Source organism: Hippoglossus stenolepis, chromosome 7, assembly GCF_022539355.2.
Source record: "Hippoglossus stenolepis isolate QCI-W04-F060 chromosome 7, HSTE1.2, whole genome shotgun sequence".
In the NCBI taxonomy this organism is placed as follows: domain Eukaryota; kingdom Metazoa; phylum Chordata; class Actinopteri; order Pleuronectiformes; family Pleuronectidae; genus Hippoglossus; species Hippoglossus stenolepis.
In genome coordinates, this window is record NC_061489.1 from 13,401,214 (window position 1) to 13,420,024 (window position 18,811).

Genomic DNA, 18,811 nt, shown 5'->3' on the forward strand with positions numbered 1-18,811 from the left:
TCAAAGCATTTGCACTCTCCCTCCATCTCTTTTCTCTCTCTGTCTCACTCGGAATGAGGTATGCACAGGAAGTATCAACAGACAGGCAATTTACGGACCGGACACCCTCACACACACTTAAAACACACACACACACACACACACACACACACACACACACACACACACACACACACACACACACACACACACACACACACACACACGCAAAACAGTCCACCAGAAGGCACTCTTAGATAGGATACAATAACTCTTGCTAGGTTGAACTCAGCACTTATGCCTTTGCAGAAGAATCCCTGGAGTTCTTTGCATGTCTGTCTGCGTGTGTGTGTGTGTGTGTGTGTGTGTGCGCGTGTGCGCACGCCTGTGTTAACAAGTTATTTTAAATCCAATAAGACATGAGGTACACATGGCCTCCTGGTGGCAGGCTGTGGCACCTTTCTGAAGGTTTGAATCCAGCTGACAGGCTTTGTTATCTTTCACCCTCCAACACTTTATCTCTCGCTCTTTATTATTTCCTGTCACTCTCCATTTCATTATTATCTTGGGAAGAAAAAAAAGATTTCACTGGAGCTAAACATTTTGAGAAGAAAAGGAAGAAGTTGGGCGTGAAATATGAGTGAACAAAAAAAAACGATGCAACTCCTGGCAGTCTGTCAGTCAGCCGTCGTTCCATTTTCGCTGTGTTTACCTTTGTTCCTCATTATAAAGAGACAATGAGCTCACTCCAGAAAAGGCAATAAGGTGATTATCAAAGCTTATTCAAGCGCAGAGTCAGGCACGAGCCCTGCATACCTGCGAGATCCATTGCAATTCAATTCATCAGGTCAAATGCGTATTCGTCCCAGTCGTCCTCACAATGAAGCTCCATCTTGTCATGCTTTGAGTGAGAGTGCAGCACTTTCTCAACACGGCTCAATAATTGGCTTTTTTTTTACACTTACTTTGTTCTTTCATCAGATTAGATAGCGTGGCTGTGTTTGCTGTTCACCATGGCATCACTGTTCACATAGTAAGAACAGCAATATGTCAGAAATCTTAGCTGTCAATGAGGGGAAGGGCTGATCTTCCATTGCAGATGGCCGACAGTCCCTGAATAGATGGTAGCACCTTGCCTCACACTACTATCCCAATGTCTCTGCTATAATTTAAATTATAAATTCTCATTGTTAATATACTCTTATTATGTTGTTATGTGAGTTATTATGAGATGTATCCTGATTAAGTTATTTTGGCTCAATCTAACTGTTTTATATATTTTTTTTATATTGAGTATCTGCCAATAATGAGTCTTATACATAATTTGTCACTTAAACAGCCTGTGTATCTGACACAGCTGTTAACTAGTTAATCCCACACATATAATCTATGTAATAAGCTTCTTGCTGAAAGTCAAAACATAAAATCTATGAGCTTAATTTATGGATGAGATAATCAATGAAAGCTCATTTTGGAGAATACAATCTCCGACAGTGACATGACGTCTCACTCTGTTGGATTTGTGGAAAGCTGCAGAAACACTCATGGTTGTACAGTGGTGTTACAGAGTGACTGTTTTTCTCTCGCATGCTATCATCGACGAGCACTGACGGTGATGTGCAGAGAAAGCACAAACACACTACACCCATGTTTAATTCAGACCCGTCATCAGGTTAATTAACTGAAGCTGAGACTGGCACCACCAGCACGTCTGTTATTTTAACCGGCGACAGCGGCGCTCAGCAGGTAAAAAACGAGATAATTTGTAATTATTTTTCATTAACCTACAGTATAAACGCTTCATGACAACAGTTTGTTTTTCGAGTGTGAGGTATTAGTGATAGTGTTACTGGTGTTAAACAGTGACAACCAAACGGTGTATATCCTTCCTAAAGGTTAAATGGATGGTTGGTTTGTAAATTAGTTGATCAATTATCAGCAACTATTGTGATAATCAGTTAATTAATTTAGTAATTTTTCAGGCTGAAATGTGAGGATTTGCTGCTGGTCTTTGTTGCATATTATAGATAACAGAACTAGACAAGCAATTTGAGGTAATCACCTTGAGCTCTAGGAGATTGTTATGGGCACATTTAACTGTTTTCTGACAAACTGTAGATGAAATGAGTAATTGGAAAAAAAGTGGCTGATTAATCATGAATTCCCCAACTTTTTCCACATTAGTGTCGTGGAGGAGGAACATTTTTGTAGTCTACAACCGAACCTCAATCTTGCTTTTAGCATATCTTGCTATTATATTTACAATGTTACACACTGTATATATAAACACATGACTGTATCAGAGGTCATTATTTGCGTTTCTGAAAACCCCTTTGTAACAAATCTCTTTTTTTTTTTTTTACGAAAACATTACTGTTTTGAATACAACCATTCAGTCTCTTTTTGTATTAGTGAGACTAATCTCTTTAATTATAACTAAAATAGTTAATTGAATTGATTTTACAATTATTTAGCTCATTTTTCCCGGCGCCAGTTAATCAAAGGTGCCAGTGTTTGTGGAGGCGTGTGTGTCTGGTTTAGGTTAAAGAAGAGAGCAGGCGCTGTGAAGTCGTCTCTGCTGCTCAAACAACAGCTCATCTCTGAACTTGTCTCTGTGTGACTCCTACTATCTGAGACCTGCATCTGCCACACTATTTCTCTGCTCCTGCAAATGGGCTGACACACAGATATACTATATATATGCTGTATATATATAGCCATAATCTAAGTAACGCAGCCTAATGCAAGGCCATTGTTTGCTATTGTGTGTGCTTGTGCGTATACGCCTTTGTGTCCTAAATTGTGAAAACCTCCCTTTGTGTAATGCATATCTCTTATCTGGCATCTAGTGTGTGATATATGTATTTCAGATTTTTCTGAGATTATATTTATTTTGTTTTTTCGGGACAGTCTCAGCCAAAACATGGCATAACCTCAATTATATAAAAGCAGCTGTTTCAGCGTTGTATGCCTCCTACAATAGATTGCGTAAGCCATAATCTAAGACAGTGAATAGACCTACATAGAATCCATTTTGTAACATTGTCTGAATACATCTGTTGGTCCTCTTATCTCCAGCTCTACAAATTGTTCGCCTTTTCAAACAAAGCAAAAGAAAAGTGGATTTCACTCTTGAACAAACACAGAGTATTTGTCTTATATTTTCATGTAAAGCTAAGTAGACTATGTCATGCATATCAAATTAACTATATCAACGATGTGCTTGTGCACCTTATCATTGGTGCCAGAAGGTATAAGCTGACTGTATTAGCCCAATTGCACCTGGTACTAATATACAACATGTCACATACTAGATGTATCTGGATAATGTGAATGTATGTTATTGCAAGCTGTGCATGCAATATTATCACTCGTTTGGAGTTGAACGTCTGGCCACCTGGCTAATGTGGCCACCCTTCCTCCCTCTTAATGACCTGAAGATTGTTTTAAATGCCTTCGTTTAATCACAGCTGGATTACTGCAACGTCCTCTATTTGGACATTAGCTAGTCATCCCTGTCCCATTTGCAGCTGGTGCAGAATGCTAACACTAGATTGCTAACTGCTACCAGGAAGAGAGAGAGACAGCAACACACCTACACTGACATGCCTGCATTGGCCCACGGTCAAGCATTCAGTACAGGTTTCTTTTATTTGGTTTTAAAGCATTAAATGGCCTGGCCTCAAAATACATCTCTGTTTTTCTGCTCCCTTTCCACTCCCAAATCTCTTACATCCTCTGACCAGCTGCTCATGGCTTACCTTTGGTCGAGGTTAAAGGCAGTCATGCGTTTACTGTAGCCTCTCCAAGGTTTTTGGACAGCTTACCATTTACAAATAAGTGTTTCCCTTCCAAAGACATATTTAAGGTTAAAACCCACTTGTTTTCTCTGGCTTGTCCCTGACTTGTTTTTAGACAGACGTGTGTCGGATGTGGGTGTCAGTTCAGCTATTGGATTCACTAACTTTTTTTGAATAAAGTGCATAGAAAAAATGTTGTCTTTCCATTTCATTAGAGAAAATGAATAAACAGGTTAAATTTGTTAATGTCATCGCAACTGTGATATCATTATTATCTTCTTTTTCTTCTTCTATTGTTTAATGCTGTCAAACTTCATATTTGGTCCAAAAGTACAAACTGTCCAAAGGAACATTTTCACACTGCAACACACTGAACAATGGTTAAGTTAAAGTCTGATGAGGCTATTTTCACATGTGTTATTTTGGTCTGGGCCAAACTAAAAAGTCCAAATGTCTGGACCAGACAATGTAGGTATAACAGCCCCTAAAAAATGATGTTATGCTACGACCTGAAACTTCATTAAGCCGAGGGGAGCTTTAAATTAGAGTCTCTTCGTGTTCAATACTACAAGCGATCACTTTTACAATGTCACTATATGCATTCTTAATAAGTTTAGCTGCAGATTATTGCTGCTTTAACTGAAACATCACCCAATAAATTGAAAGATTAGCTAACTCTGCCTCTCAGTTGTTGCCTAAGCAGGTCTGGACACAGCTACCAGCAGCTGCATCCACGGCATTTCCTTTCCTTTACCTGGGTTGTGTTATGTTTGTTGTTCAGCAGCCCAGTTAAACTCATTTCCATATTAAGATCCAATCACAACGCGGGAAGAACTGAGATAACAAGCACACTTATTAATACCAGGTGTGAGTGCAAAGTCCTGTGGAGTAGATGTCATTATCTGGATGTGGATCATGTGACAGAAACAGGTGTAAAGGGGGCCTGTGTCCTTTAGTCTGTTTGCAGACAGGATTGTTTCTTTCACCCATTTTCAGTTGATATAATGTAGAGAAACAGAAATGAGAGATGACTAATGTTCACATCACATATTAACAGCTCGGTCTCAGTCTCTGCCTCAGCCTGCAGGCCCGTATATTTACTTCCGCCAATGAGGAGGCTATGTTGTCGCTGTTGTTTGTCTGACTGTTTGCAGGATTACACAAAAACTACATAACTGATTTCATTAAAACTTGGGTGGGACATGGACCAAGGAAAACCCCATTCAATTTTGCTACTGATCTAGACAAAAGGGTCTGTCCAGGAATTTCAAGATAATGTGTTTTAACTGATTTTCCCAGAGATGAATGCACGGATCTAAATGAAGAAAAATCAAGCCCGTTTAGGGGACTGATATTTATGGAATTTGGAAATAAAAATCCAGATCTAGTAGATTTGAATGGCCTTGATGGAGCTATGTCCTCTACTGAGTGCTATTGTACTAACATTATGATTTTCTATCAGTATAAAGGATAGAGCTGCATTTACTTCTCTGTTCCTCTTATAGTCTCGTGTGACGGTGCAAGTCTTCAAACATGTTGTTTCTGGCATGACGGAAACTGTGAATCTTAACTCTGACTATAGATTCAGTCGTTGTCAGTTTGAGTTCATCTTAAAAGATTTGAAAATCCTCAGTTAATCATCCTGCGTGATGTCTCAGTCTGTGTTTCTGTAAAGTCGTTCAGGACACGGTTATGACATCATTGTCTCGGGGGTGGGTTAAACTCCAAATCTGGCAACAAGTGTAGTGTTTCCCACACATGCTTTAATAGGGCGGGGAGTCTGGAAACATTAATGCGCAGCGGGTATATTTGGAGACCCATATACTGTATATAGCAGGCACTCTCCTCCTACTCCTGCTCATTACCTCCAAGGAGGTTGTGTTTTCAGCCATGTCTGTTGGTTTGTTGGTCGGTGTATTTGATAGCAGGAGTATGCAAAAACTACAAAGAGTCAAATCCAGGATTTTTTCACACTTTAACTATATTTTATGACAAATAAATTATTTAGGCTATTGGAAATCTAACTTTAGATTATTATTGAGAGCTGTAGTTTCCCTTTTTATGTATGCCATGGTGATGAAGTTGACAATTTCCTCCCATTTTGATCAATAAAACAATCCTGATCTGATTCAGTTCATCTGACTGATCGGAGGATTTATCCAATTCTCTCCCTGACAAAGTACAAACTTTTTGAAAATAAGGCCACAACCCAGTTGAGCGTAGCATGGACTTCCTCCACTTGTTACAATTAGATATTGATTTGGACAAGTAACATTTCCAATATTGAATCATTAATGAAAGGAAATATTAAGAGCATGCCAAAGTTGACGAGCAGTGATATGCTCAGTAACAGTCCAGTCCTGGTTTCATACTGCTCAATTATTTATATTTTGCAGTGAAATATTTATACTGAATATCATGGCTATGGCATGAAAATAAACCAGAGGACAGTCTTGTGTTGTGAAGCTGTCCCTAACTCTACATACATTACGAGATTAATAGGATGATGAAGGTGGATTTTGTGAAATAATGAATAAATTGATGAATAGAACTAGAAATCCTTCAGGTAGGCACATTAGATAAGAAGGTAAACTCGCCTCAGGATAGCAGATACACCGCTTAGTCCCATGAAGCACAGAGAGTCATCTCTTCCTCTTGACACCTGCTCTTTCTGCCACAGGGCGCTGACCCAGAGTCTTGAACACTGCTCACCACTGAACAAACTGCCTCCAGGGAAAACTGCCCTCACTTCCCGCTACTGGAAGCAAACCAAAGAAAATGATCACATGACTCCGCAGTTCCCTCTCAGCTATCTGGAGCACTTTATGGCCCGCAACTAGTATTTCCAGCAGCGGATAACCCACAGACAGACAAAATGATGAAACTGGTGGAACATAAAGGAGCATTTAGCAACTAGGCTGTCCGATATTTATCTCAGGAGAGTGTGGAGACCAAATATGAGATGAAAGGAGAATGAATATTGGACTTGGATTAGTCTCATTGCCAGAAATGCAACTCCAAACAAATGCTACTGTTCTGTCTGCTGAAGGCATAAAAAAAGCAATCTCTTCAAACACGTTCATGGTATAGATATTAAAGTGTTAGGTTGATGTTATGTTTCCAGCTTGTTGCTCTGCCTGTAAATGGCCAAAATACGTGCTTCGTGCATGTTAAGCAATTATCAGGATTTCAAACAATACAAGTATAATTTAAATCTGATGTTAAATAAAATGTTTCCCAAATTTACTGAGCTTCATTCAACCTTTCCTCCTTTCAGTGTCACCACAGACTGCAATGAGCCTCAGTTACATAAAGTCCACATAGAGCGTGCTCTACGACTCTTTCTACAGAGCTGTATTCAGTGTGTCTATTGCTTTGGAAGGTTATACTCTGATGAGAGAGCTCTAACACCTTATTTGTCATTTTGAAAAAAAAAGGGCTGAAAGTCAGGCTCTTGGATCGTACTTTATTAGCCTGGTGTTTGCATCGGAGTCCTGAGTGCAGAGCCAAGTCAACAATCCCGACACAAAATGACAAAAAGCTGCTTTAAAGAAGAGATTACTCTGTCAGAAATCATTTGTGGAGTTCAAATAAAGACCACACAGCCAGGGTCTACAAACGTGTTAACAGCCAACACATGCTGTGCCAAACACGCCAGCACTAAAACACATGGGCTGTTAAAAACTTAGCAGAAGCTCAGTCGACTGAGCCTCACACAGGTACTGAGGATTTTAAACAGCCAAGTAATCAGGCTGAACAATGAATGTGACAGAATTTAGAAAACATTAAAATATCCCCATTCAGGGACAAGGACGATGCATTGTCTGTTCACAGACAGGTAATTTTGACATTCTCCAAGACGTGTTTTTTTTAATTCAACCCCTCTTTGGTTTATTGTGTTTCAAATGGAGAGTTATGTAAGCGGCGCTCCACTGCTTCTGTCGGATTGGTGAATAAGAGGAGATCAAAAGGGAGGCGATACAGAAAGAGTGTCTGCTGCCTTTTCTTTTTCTTTATTCTCGCCACATTCTGCCAGTAAGCTATTCCCTGTAACTGCATGACTTGCCCTGGATTCGCTCTTTCTCTCTGCCTCTCTAGGACATTACACTTTAATCTCATGTTCTGTGCTGCTCTCTCTCTCTCTATCTCTTTTCTGTCATGCTCTCCTTTTGGTCTCTTTGCCGCTCGCTCTCTTTGCCCCTGTTCGCTGTCCATCACTTCATCCGTCGATCTCTGCCTTTCTTCTTTAATCCCGAGTTCTGTACGGCTTTGACCCCGAGAATCTCATTCTAATCTGCTGTCTCAATATGGCCCTGTATGACCGCTAATCCCGTATATATACCAGTATGTGGATGTGTGTTTGTTTACATCCAGTGAGAGATGTGAGGCATGTTTTGCTGAGATGAGTGGAATGACGCAACATTTTGTTTGTGTGGTTTTAGTCTTACACTGCATGTAGGTTCAACACACATAGGCCTGTGTGTGTGTGTGTGTGTTGAGGTGGAGGGTGCAGGCATGCAATTATTCATATATAGTCTACGAAAACACACACACGCACACACACTGCTCTCATGAGGGATGCAGGGAGGGCGCTGGGGAAGAAAGATGGGAGAGATGAGAGAAAACGTGCAAATGGGAATTCTATCTCTTCAAAAAGTATAATCTCTCACTTTAATCTCCCTCTGCTAGTAACTCTCTGAAGCCCTGCTGTTTCAAATCTCTCGACTCTTTTTGTTCCATTTTACAGTGTAGAGCTGGTCCAGCAGGTAGAACTGCACACATGCACACACGTACGTATAAACAAGCTTGCACATATACACCTTAAAAAAAAAGAAGCCTGTTAGGATGAACATGTGTGTCCCCAGTGATCAGTCATCAACCAGAACCACCACATTCATACCTTTGTCATCCATCCTCTCGCCTCCCTCACATCACCCTCGTCAAATCACCCTGGGAAGTTAACAGATACGTGTGCGGGTGTGTTAAGTCCCGGGCAGCGGGGCGATGGAGCCCGGTGTGTCCGCACCGAGAGCTCCGCGATGCGCACGAGTTATCTCCCACCCCGTCGATCCACTCTGCGCTCTGTGTGTGTGTCTGTGTGTGTGTCTGTGTGTGAGAGGGCGACTGACCTCAGATAAAGTCCCGTTCCTTCTCTCTCTCTCCGGCAGTCGCTCGACATCTAACCTGCGTCAACTCCGCCACTTTAACTCGGGCACGTCCTGTCATAACGCTGCCGCCACACACTCCTGTTTTCACTCCGTGTCCGTCTCTCCCCCGAGCGTCAAACAGCGGCGATGTGTGCGACCAGCCTCTATTTCCACCTCGGTTAATCCCGCGGGTCTTCGGGAGGTCTCAGGGGTTTTTCTCTTTTTCTCTAAACAAACCGATTGGTGTTTGGAAACGGACTGACAGGTGTCGCCTCCAGCGCGCGCTCTGTCCTCCTCTTCCTCCTCTTCTTCTTGCGCCGGGACTGCGCGCGGGGTTAATTCCCTCTCTCTCTCTTTCTCTCTCTCGCTCGCGCTCTCTCGCTCTCCCTCTCTCTCTGTGTGATTTCGTGCGTGCGTGTGAGCGCGCGCGTGTGGTGGTGGGGGTGTACTCTTTGTATCGGTTCTTTGAGCTCAGTTACAGGGGTTCAGCGGGTCGCCACGGTCCAGCAATTACCTACAACTCACCGAGAATTAGACTGACAGGTGAGCACGCACGCTCCCACGCACACACAAACACTCTGGTACCTCCGTCTCAGTGAGGACACTCATAGACATAATGCGTTCCCTGTAGCCCCTTACCCAAACCCAGGGGCACGGCTAGAAATGTTGGGGCCCCATGAAAGAAGATAATACTGGACCCCTACATAAGCTCATCAACAGCCCCAAATGAGGTAGATAACCACTCGGTACATTTTCAAAGTGACTTGTGGACTTTGTTGTGCAGCAGAAAATTTGTACTGTGCAGCAGATTTTTTACATCAAGTAATTAGTCATAACATGCTGCCTGTAGATGGATGCATACAAATTTGAAAAGGATAGTGAGTTTTACCTGCTAGTAAAGTCATCCTAATTTCGATGGGGTGTTATATTATAATTTTTATTATCTTTTAAAGATCAGTTCAGTTACGTTGTTCACATTTTCCGCTTCATTTCGTTGTCCCTAACCCTTCTCCGAACTTACTTAAACCATTTAGGACCAGGCTTTGGTCCCTATGTTTTCTACTGGTCCTTAAAAGGTCAGTGTTCTCGCTGGAAAAGGTGAAAAAAAGCCAGTACACACGGACACACACAAAGCACCACACACTGTAGCTGGAGCTCGGGCCCACCCACATGCAGTCCGTTTTTGAAGCCCTTCAGATGGAGAATGAGTCGATTTTATTCCTTGAGGAAAGGAAAATGATTCTCACATGTTTGGCAGTAATGTAGAGAGTAAGCCTGGTTCTGACTTATGAGTTTAAATGAAAACACACAGACCAGTGTGACACTGATAGTATCTGTGGCATCGTACTGTATGAGGAAGACTGGGGTATCAAAGATAAGGTTCCTGAGGGTGTGTTCTTAGCTAATGACACAAGTTTAATTGTTATTGTGTGTTTTAATTCAGACTTTGTGACCAATGATTTTTATTTGCCTTGGAGGCAAACCTCACAATTAATTAGCATTTACTACCTTTGAGCTGTTATGTCACAAAAGACTGACCACGATTAGCCCTCTGGCTGCTGCATAGCATACACAGCAATATTAGGTGTAGCTTTCGCTGGGAGAACATGGCAGACCTACAAAATGCCGACACAACCCCTACCATGTCTAAACACCCACTCATACACAACTTTACGTGCACTGCTCATCTGCACACAGAGCATCTGTAGCCCCGGCGTGGGCCACTTGGGGCCCTGGGTGCGGGTGCAGCTGCACCACCAGCACCCTCTGGCGCTCTGCCAGAGATCGCTTCCCAAGATTTAGTCTAATTCAATTCAAGTGAATCCCAAAGTCAAACTGCCACATTTAGAAAGAGACTGTATTACTCCCAACAGAATAAATGTATGGCACTGACATCAGTATTGAGAATTTCAAAACTGAATGATGAGCTGGAATCATTTTTAACAGCAGCACATAACATGAACAAACATTCGAACAAACCAAAATATTTACTTTGTTTCTAAATGATCACAAACATACAGCATCTTGCATGCCTGTACTGCAGTGTGTTGTTACTAAGGTGACATTCATGTGTATGGACACTGATACGATGCCCTGAGGTAAAATTGGCTGATTTATCCTTCAGCTTCAAAAGTTTTTTATAGAAACCCCTTACATATTAATGTGCTATGTGACCAGTTTTATTTTGTAATGGGTAATGAGGATGGACACACTAAAGTGAACACCTGAATAATACAGTATAATGCAAATCATATTCATAATGCAAATACTAATAAATAGTCAGTTTTTGTTATGGTCATATCGAGAAAGTGTTAATTCATCCCTCCAGAGACACACACCCTTAAATTTATTGATTGCAGTGCTGCTGTTTTGCATATTGTTATATTGTTTTGCTCATCATACAAAAGCAGGATGAGTTTGGTGTATCGAGTAGTTTTAAAATAAATTTTGTTTTACAGTTTCTTCCATAAAAAATAGCAGCCATAGTCCTGCAGGAACTATTTGTACACATGCAGTAAATTACTGTAAATTATAGTCTACTTATCTCACATGGTATCAATTTAATAGCCCTGTGCAGGCAATTATAAGTAAAAGTAGGTTAAACTTTGTTAGCTGCACAATCCCTTTAATTGCCCCAAAAAACTCATTCATATAAACAACACCACCAAAAAGACAATAGTCTAATGGTTGATGAACTGATGAGGGTGAGAATATAACTGTTGTGGGCAGAACCATTTGGACTCTGAGGGTCACAACTTATCAAATATTAATTTGATATTGATGAGATTTCTAATGATTGGACATAAGGTTTCAAAGAAAGCTCAGTTATTTGATTCACTCTATATCAAACGGTAGATGTTATGCATTGATATTTGTAAGTTAAACTCAGTGGTAACATTCATCGCCAAACACTGGCTAGATGTTCCCCTCTAATTGGACCAGAGAAGGCAAAATAAAACGTTTATCTCCAAGTTTTCATCATGCTCAGTGCTCTGCATGTTGGTCATATTCTTAAGTGGCGTCCTGTATGTCTGTGCTAATGAAAGCAATGACAAACTGTACTGGAATATTAGGATTTACTAAATTCACACATAAACACATACAATTTAATTAAAGCATAGACTTTCTTAAAAAATATTTCCAAGGCCTTTGTTCACTTGTGGAGGGGGAGAGCCACCGAGCTGCAGAAGGATCTTTATATCTTTGAGGATCGCTGAATAAAATTAGTCAAAAATGAGTTCCCTCCTTTTCATGTGTAGGATTATATAAGGAAGATTGGTCAGTGTGGTCAAACATCTGGAAATGACTCATATTAGGGCCCATTAGGATTCAAGCTGATAAACAGCCTATGGGAGAGGAATTCAACAAAATGCGAGAACAAAAACAACAAACTGAAAATGTTTTGACAACCAACTTTAGAACTCGGGGTACAACTGTTCATTAAATTAAAATGTCAAATTTTTAATCAAAACATGGTGAAAATATTGTTAAAAGAATAAATATTTATGTTGTTAAATTATTTGCATGGTCTCACCCACACAAAAACCAAAAAACAGACCAGTAGTAAAAACCTGAAACAGTAGTTTCTTTCTTAATTAATGCTGTCCACCAATCATTTATATATGTAAAATGTAAATGTAAATTTAGATGGACTGGGCATTTTATACAATGCAATCGTCACTAAAAGGAAGAGAAAATTGCTTTTACTTCACATGGTAAAATTAAATTGGTAATTAGTATTGTTTAGTTTAGCATGTCTCTTTAAACATTAACTTCATACAAACAAATACAAACTTTTCCTGCAGCTTGTTTTGTTATACCTCAACTGTAGATTTGTGGAGGACAGTGTCAGTAAATCTGAATATGATGATTTGTTTGTGTTAAAAAGATGAAACACTGTTCACTGCATCTAATCATGAGGTGAAATACGGGTCTCTTCTATCAAGGTGTGAATAAGAATACAGGAAGCTTAAAACCACGTTCAAAGTGAGCTGCAGACAAAAGGAACTACAATAAGATGGATTTCTCTTCAAAATGAAAACAGGCTAGTATATTTTTTTACAATCATCGATTAATTATGCAGCACTGCACTGGCCCAGCTGCACTGTGTGTTTAGTTCAGGGTGGGGCAGCCATTAGTGAATCCCCCATCATTACAAACCTGATCAGCTACAGGAGGGTTTGCTGTTGAAAGCAAAAGCATTTATCTTGGTATTTTTCTTCTCTGTTGTATGTTCACTTTCTTCTTTTAATCTTTCAACCTCCCTCTGCTGAAAAAAACAAAATCCACTTATTCCTCCAATCTTCTAATTTCATCTCAGATAAAGGTGCAGAACTGTGGCTGCACTCATCCTTCACCATATCGGTGCAGCTTTGTCTCCTTTTCCTTAAGGACACCAGCAAATTGATTGGCATTCTCAAGTGGACCAACTAAATCATAGCAAGAAATTAAAAGACTGAAAGAGGTGTAATGGTGGTTAGGACCAGTGAGGGGAGAGAGAGAGAGAGAGGGAGAGATGGAGGGATGGAGGGGGAGGCAGGAGAGGGAGGAATACACAAACAGGTTGCACTGGGGCCTGGGGAATAAGAGGTACAGAGAGTGGAGGGTAAGAAAAATAAGATGGAGGGCCACAGAAAGCAAACACACTGTTTTAAGTCAGACTTTCACGTGAAGGAGATTTGCTTCTGTTCATCATCACCACTCATTTCCTTATTATTTATAATACACACACACACCTTTATTTTATCATCTGGAGCAGACGTGTGCTTTCGCCCTCTTGTTAGTCTCTCTATCACAGCCAACTTCTTCCTCCTCCTGCTCCTCTGTGTGGCCAGGTTTTAGGCTTTTAGCTCTTGTCCTTCACTGATGCATCAATCTATCCAACACCCCCATGTGTCTCTCCCCCTCAGTATGATTACTTACCTCCCAAGAAAGTAGTAGTACACTCCATCTTGTTGTTTTATGTTCCCGGCAAATTTAGTCCTGCGTCTCCCTTCTCCTGCCTCAACTCTCTTTTCACTCCGTCTCTGTCTCTCTCACTCACTCTCCGTCACCCCTCCCTCCCTCCCTCGCCATCGCTCTCTCTCCCCTTCCCCGAGCCCTTCCCCTGTCCCCCGACACCTAGCACTCTCCTCCTCCTCCTCCACTTCCTCCCTGTCAACTTACCCTCCGTCCCTCCCTCCTTCCCCCCGCTCTCACTCTGTGTGTAGTTGTATAACTTATCACCCTGATCCCTGCTCCACTCTGATAATTGGTGTGTCTCGGCAGCAGATGCTAGCTGGCTTTATTTAGCTTTTGAGTATTAGCTATAACAATTAGTCATCTAATACCAATAAGAAAAAGTAAACTGTTAGCTTCCCTGTATAGAGCGCCATGGGAGAGTGTGTGTTTGTTTTTGGCTCGACAGCAACTGTGGCCAGTGCACGTGCGCACGCCTCAAACACACACTCGCAGTTACACTCACTTCACACTTGACCGGGTAGAAGATACATGTGGGTTTTAACAGATGGTGAAACATCTTCCCTCGAGCATTGACATTACTCTCTCTCTCTCTCTCTCTCTCTCTCTCTCTAATTAACTAGGTTTCAGTAACAAACCTTTGGGCCTTGCCGTCGCCATGGTTACCACAACACCAAAATGCCTCTGTCTGCATTTGTGTGTATGTGAGGCTGCTGCTGCTGCTATGGTGTAGCATATCTGTGTGCGCACCCTTGTGTGTGTGTGTGTGTGTGTGTGCGTGTGCGTGTGGTGTCCCGATCTGTGCGACTCCGTGATTGTGCATACACATGAGTATTTTGGTTGCTTTGATGCCTTTGTTTCCCCACCGGGCTCGCAGTCTGGAAGATAATTGTTACATGGGTACATGTTGATTGCACTATACATGAGACAATCTTAATAATCATGAAATCCCACGATTTAAGATTACTAGCCACAGGACTTTAGAATGATGAGATAATATGAAAGTTAATTCCTTGTAACACTTGCAACTTTAATTTGAACTCGACACCTTTTCTGAAAGGCAAAATAAATGAAAATAGCTTGTGAGATTGTAGCTTTTCCCATGGCAGCCAGCTGTGTGTGATTATATGCTCATCAGTTATTGTCACACAGCAGAAAGATAGAGAAGAGCCTCGGTTCGGTTCAGTATCCTTGAAACAAACCAGGAGGAACACGTGTTGTCTGACCTCGTCTGAAGGCGGAGGTGTTTACACCTGTTTAGAGGCTCCACACACAAAGGTGGGGAGAGTAGCTGGCTTTCATAGCCTCCTCCTGGCTGGATGGCACTGCCTCTCTGCTCTCTCTCCAAGAACAAAGTGTCTGCTGCATGTCTGTGTCTTGATTCATTAGGTTGTACAAGTGGGGCTACAGGTGTTGTGAGACAGAGTCTCCTCGAAGGCTTCCTCACACGATGAGGGTGTTGGACACAGCCCCCTGAAGCTGACGTCAGAGAGGTTTCAGATGTTGTTGGGCCATGTTGAGCCCATAGACTGTGTATAAAGATGGAGGACATCTCTTGATTGCCGCCCTGGAGACTGTCTGCCGTACAGGTTTTAAACCCTACCTCTTCCATGTTAGTGGATGGGACATGGACCAAAATAAGAAGTCAAAATACACATCAGAGTGCCCTGGTAAAACATTTGAACCTCACTCAACTTTTCAACTTCATCCTAAAAAGGTCTTGCTTGGCTTGATCAAATACATCTACACATTCCTGGTGGATGAGCGGTATTCACTTTTTACATTGCTGTCGGAAACAGTGAAGCCTTTTCTCATAATATCTCAAATCATGGCACATGTGTTTTGGCTCTGATACACTGTTAAAATCATTAACATAACTTTAATCTTTACTGATTTTCTCACCCTTACCTGAAGCATCAAAGCGGACACAGAAATACAATTTTTGCTTTGTTTTGTGTGGAGATGATTTCAATCCGAATAGCCATTTAGATAATACAACAAGCATTTTGTTTTAAACCTACAAAGGCCCTTACAGTAGAGCCTGACATGTGTTTTGGATGTTGCTCTTATTTTTATATCGATATTTGTTTAATCGGATAAACTAGAGAGCTGCCTGTTTGCTTGGTCTGTAGTGATGCTGGTTGCAGATTTCTTTTTGAAACTTTAATTGTGACTTGCAATAATTGAGCCGCGGCAAAGTAAAGACCAACTGCCGGACTCAGTCTGCAGAACCCTGAAGCCGCTCACCTCTGCAGATGCACAAAGATGTGCTGTTCACTTGTTTATTCAAAGTTCATAGCAGCTTGACTCGGTACGCAGAACCCCGAACTGAGGAATCCGTTGTCTTTGCTGTTGTCGGGATTGACATCCCTTAATTTGATGGGTCCATGAGGCCGCTGTTACAGAGCGATATAGTCACCTGTCTATTCAAAGGCTATTAATATTGAACGTTTCACATGTCCAAATTGCACCAAATTTGACACTGCACTTCCTTGGGCTTTTATCAATACACATACCAAGTGCGAAGCAGATACGATGAATGGTTCTGGAGATATGCCCTCCACATTCAGACAGACAGACATTCAGACAGGGCAGAGACTTCTGGTATTAGTAGATAGATGAGTGTGAAAATGTTCAGCTCATGCAAATTCATACATAATATGCTGCATAAACATGAACGCTGCAATTCTGGGGCAGTTTTGTTATTATTTGGAAGTATATTTTACTTGTTTCTGATGATAACTTTCCAGACACAGACAGTGCCAACTCTCACTGGGAAATTTCCAGCAGCTACAATGAAAAAAATTTCATAATCTAAAACATCTCTAAAATGTCTCTCAGAAGGAAAGAGAGGGCCTTCTTTTTACACACCATTTTGCAGCAGGCACTCATCAGTTTTAATGGGGGAATCCATTGCTGAGGAGCCAGATTTTTACAAATTTCAACACTGATGGCAGCGTTGGAAATCCAGAGGGTGATGCAGTTATAAAACATGTTGTGTTATGGGTAACACGAGAGCCCTTTTTTTCTTCACTGGAGAAATTTCACTATCACTCTGAGTGTGTTCTCTGGGTTTTATTGCGATGACATTTTGGGAAATCAACTGGCATAGATGTAGACAGGGTAGGAAGAAGGAAAGCAAGTGGAGAAAAAAATTACATTTCAACACTGCATCACAAGATAAAACCTGAAATGCATTAAACATCATAAATAGATACACAACAGTAAAAGCATCAGGCAGTGAAGTGCAGTAAAGGTAAAGCCTTAGTGTTTTTTATATATGGGCAGGATTTAACCACATGGTCCAGATAGTTAAGCTGTTGACAGCCTTTTAGAGTGAGACAGTCGCTGGTTTCAGAACACATTAGTCACGATATTCAATTACAAAGTTAAAACCAGTCTTACTTTGTTCTAAAAATTATTAAATTGCTATGGTATTAAATAAAAAAAAACAAGTTTTCCCTTAAGTCCCCTAAACATGCCGGATTTTTTTTCATTAAGATTTATGAATTATTCTCTGAGAAATCAATAAAAATAAACCTATCTTGCAATGTTGAAGTGTTTTCCTGGATTTGCCCTCTGATCTGGATCTGCACCAAAATTGAATGGGTTCTTTCCTCTTCGTACCACATCCTTCCACCAAGTTGCAGCATGGTAATCCGGACAGTAGTTTTTGCGTAATCCTGCTAACTAACAGCAAAATGCAAATAATCTGAAATGGGAATTACATTTCAAAAGACACATCTCAGTTTAATAAACCCCAGTAAAATTGGCCTAAATGGCCAAATAGTCATATGGTTTAGCATAATGCAATTCATCCCACTCACTATACACTCAATGAATCCTATTAAGCCTGAAAAACACATATTGCTCCATTAATGCAGATATACAGTAAAATAAAACTAAGTATTGCCTTTGTTTGTAGTTTAGTAGCTGTGGTACCAGCACCCAGTAAATCAATTAGTACAACAGCAGTCATATTACCCTTCTAATGTTCTCAGTTCATGTTTTTAAATTATCTTTTCACACTACAATTAACTCCAGTAATTTCTTCTTTGCCTTCTGCTGTATGATGTTTTGCTACTGTCAACAGAACTTCTTTTTTCTCACTAAAAGCCTCTAAAAGAGATGGCTGCAAATCCTGAAGGACGTCGAGGGTTTCATTCATGGTAGTTTAACAGTATTTGCAGAAAAAGGCAAAGGGGATGGCCTGATGTAACTCTGCATTGTTCTGATGAAATAAGTGCAGTGGATCGTCCAGAGAATCTATCTAGAACAAAAGTTGAATATCGAAGAAATTGTAAGTTTGCATTGGGAACTGTAAATATCAGCAATAATAAATATATTTATATGGAGCTTTTCTAGTCCACTCAAAGCGCTTTACAGTACATTATGCATCCACCCAGTCACACATATTCATAGCACCTTTATACACAGCAGTTTTTCTAGGGGTTTAGGTTCTTGCCCGAACTGAAATGAGGCGGTCTGGTCCACAGAGGACGCAACAAGAAAGTTTTAACACCCCCTGTTTTTTTTAAACATATGTACTGTTTGCTCTTCAGTTGAGTAGAAGTGTAATACTCAAGTATTGGACATTTACTTGTCAGCACCATTTCCTCTTTGAAAAATGGTTCGTCCCTAAAGCACAATTAGTCGTAGCACATGTTGGGCCGGTAAGGATTCCACCTGTTGGAGCCTTCATTTCTCAGGGATGGAGGGACGCATTTGTCGGCTGCATTTGAAGGAGCCTTCGAAATGGTACAGTCCAGTCCTGCTGCTGTGACGCAATCGGTCTTCACATGCAGCCTCAGTGGGATGCAGCCCCTGACTTGAAACACAGCTGTTGGCATGTTTGTAGCTCCAGCTCAGTCCTGGTGTATCAGGCGAACTCACTGGTTCACTCCACCGATCACATTGTAATAAAGT

At 41.1% G+C, this 18,811-nt stretch overlaps 2 protein-coding genes across 4 annotated transcripts in view; one reads left to right on the top strand and one right to left on the bottom strand.

Moving 5' to 3' along the window:
- flrt1b (fibronectin leucine rich transmembrane protein 1b) overlaps positions 1-13,970 on the bottom strand; it is a 35,262-nt gene extending 21,292 nt beyond the window's left edge. The window contains exon 1 of one of the 2 annotated variants that reach the window (XM_035161923.2): positions 13,850-13,970. The gene's annotated coding sequence lies outside the window, so the exon portion shown is untranslated. Of the gene's footprint in view, positions 1-8,908; positions 9,292-13,849 lie in introns of those variants that run through there. The other variant, XM_035161922.2, reaches the window with a different exon arrangement.
- Positions 1-18,811, top strand: part of macrod1 (mono-ADP ribosylhydrolase 1) — a 113,330-nt gene that overhangs the window by 42,697 nt on the left and 51,822 nt on the right. The window lies entirely within an intron of this gene.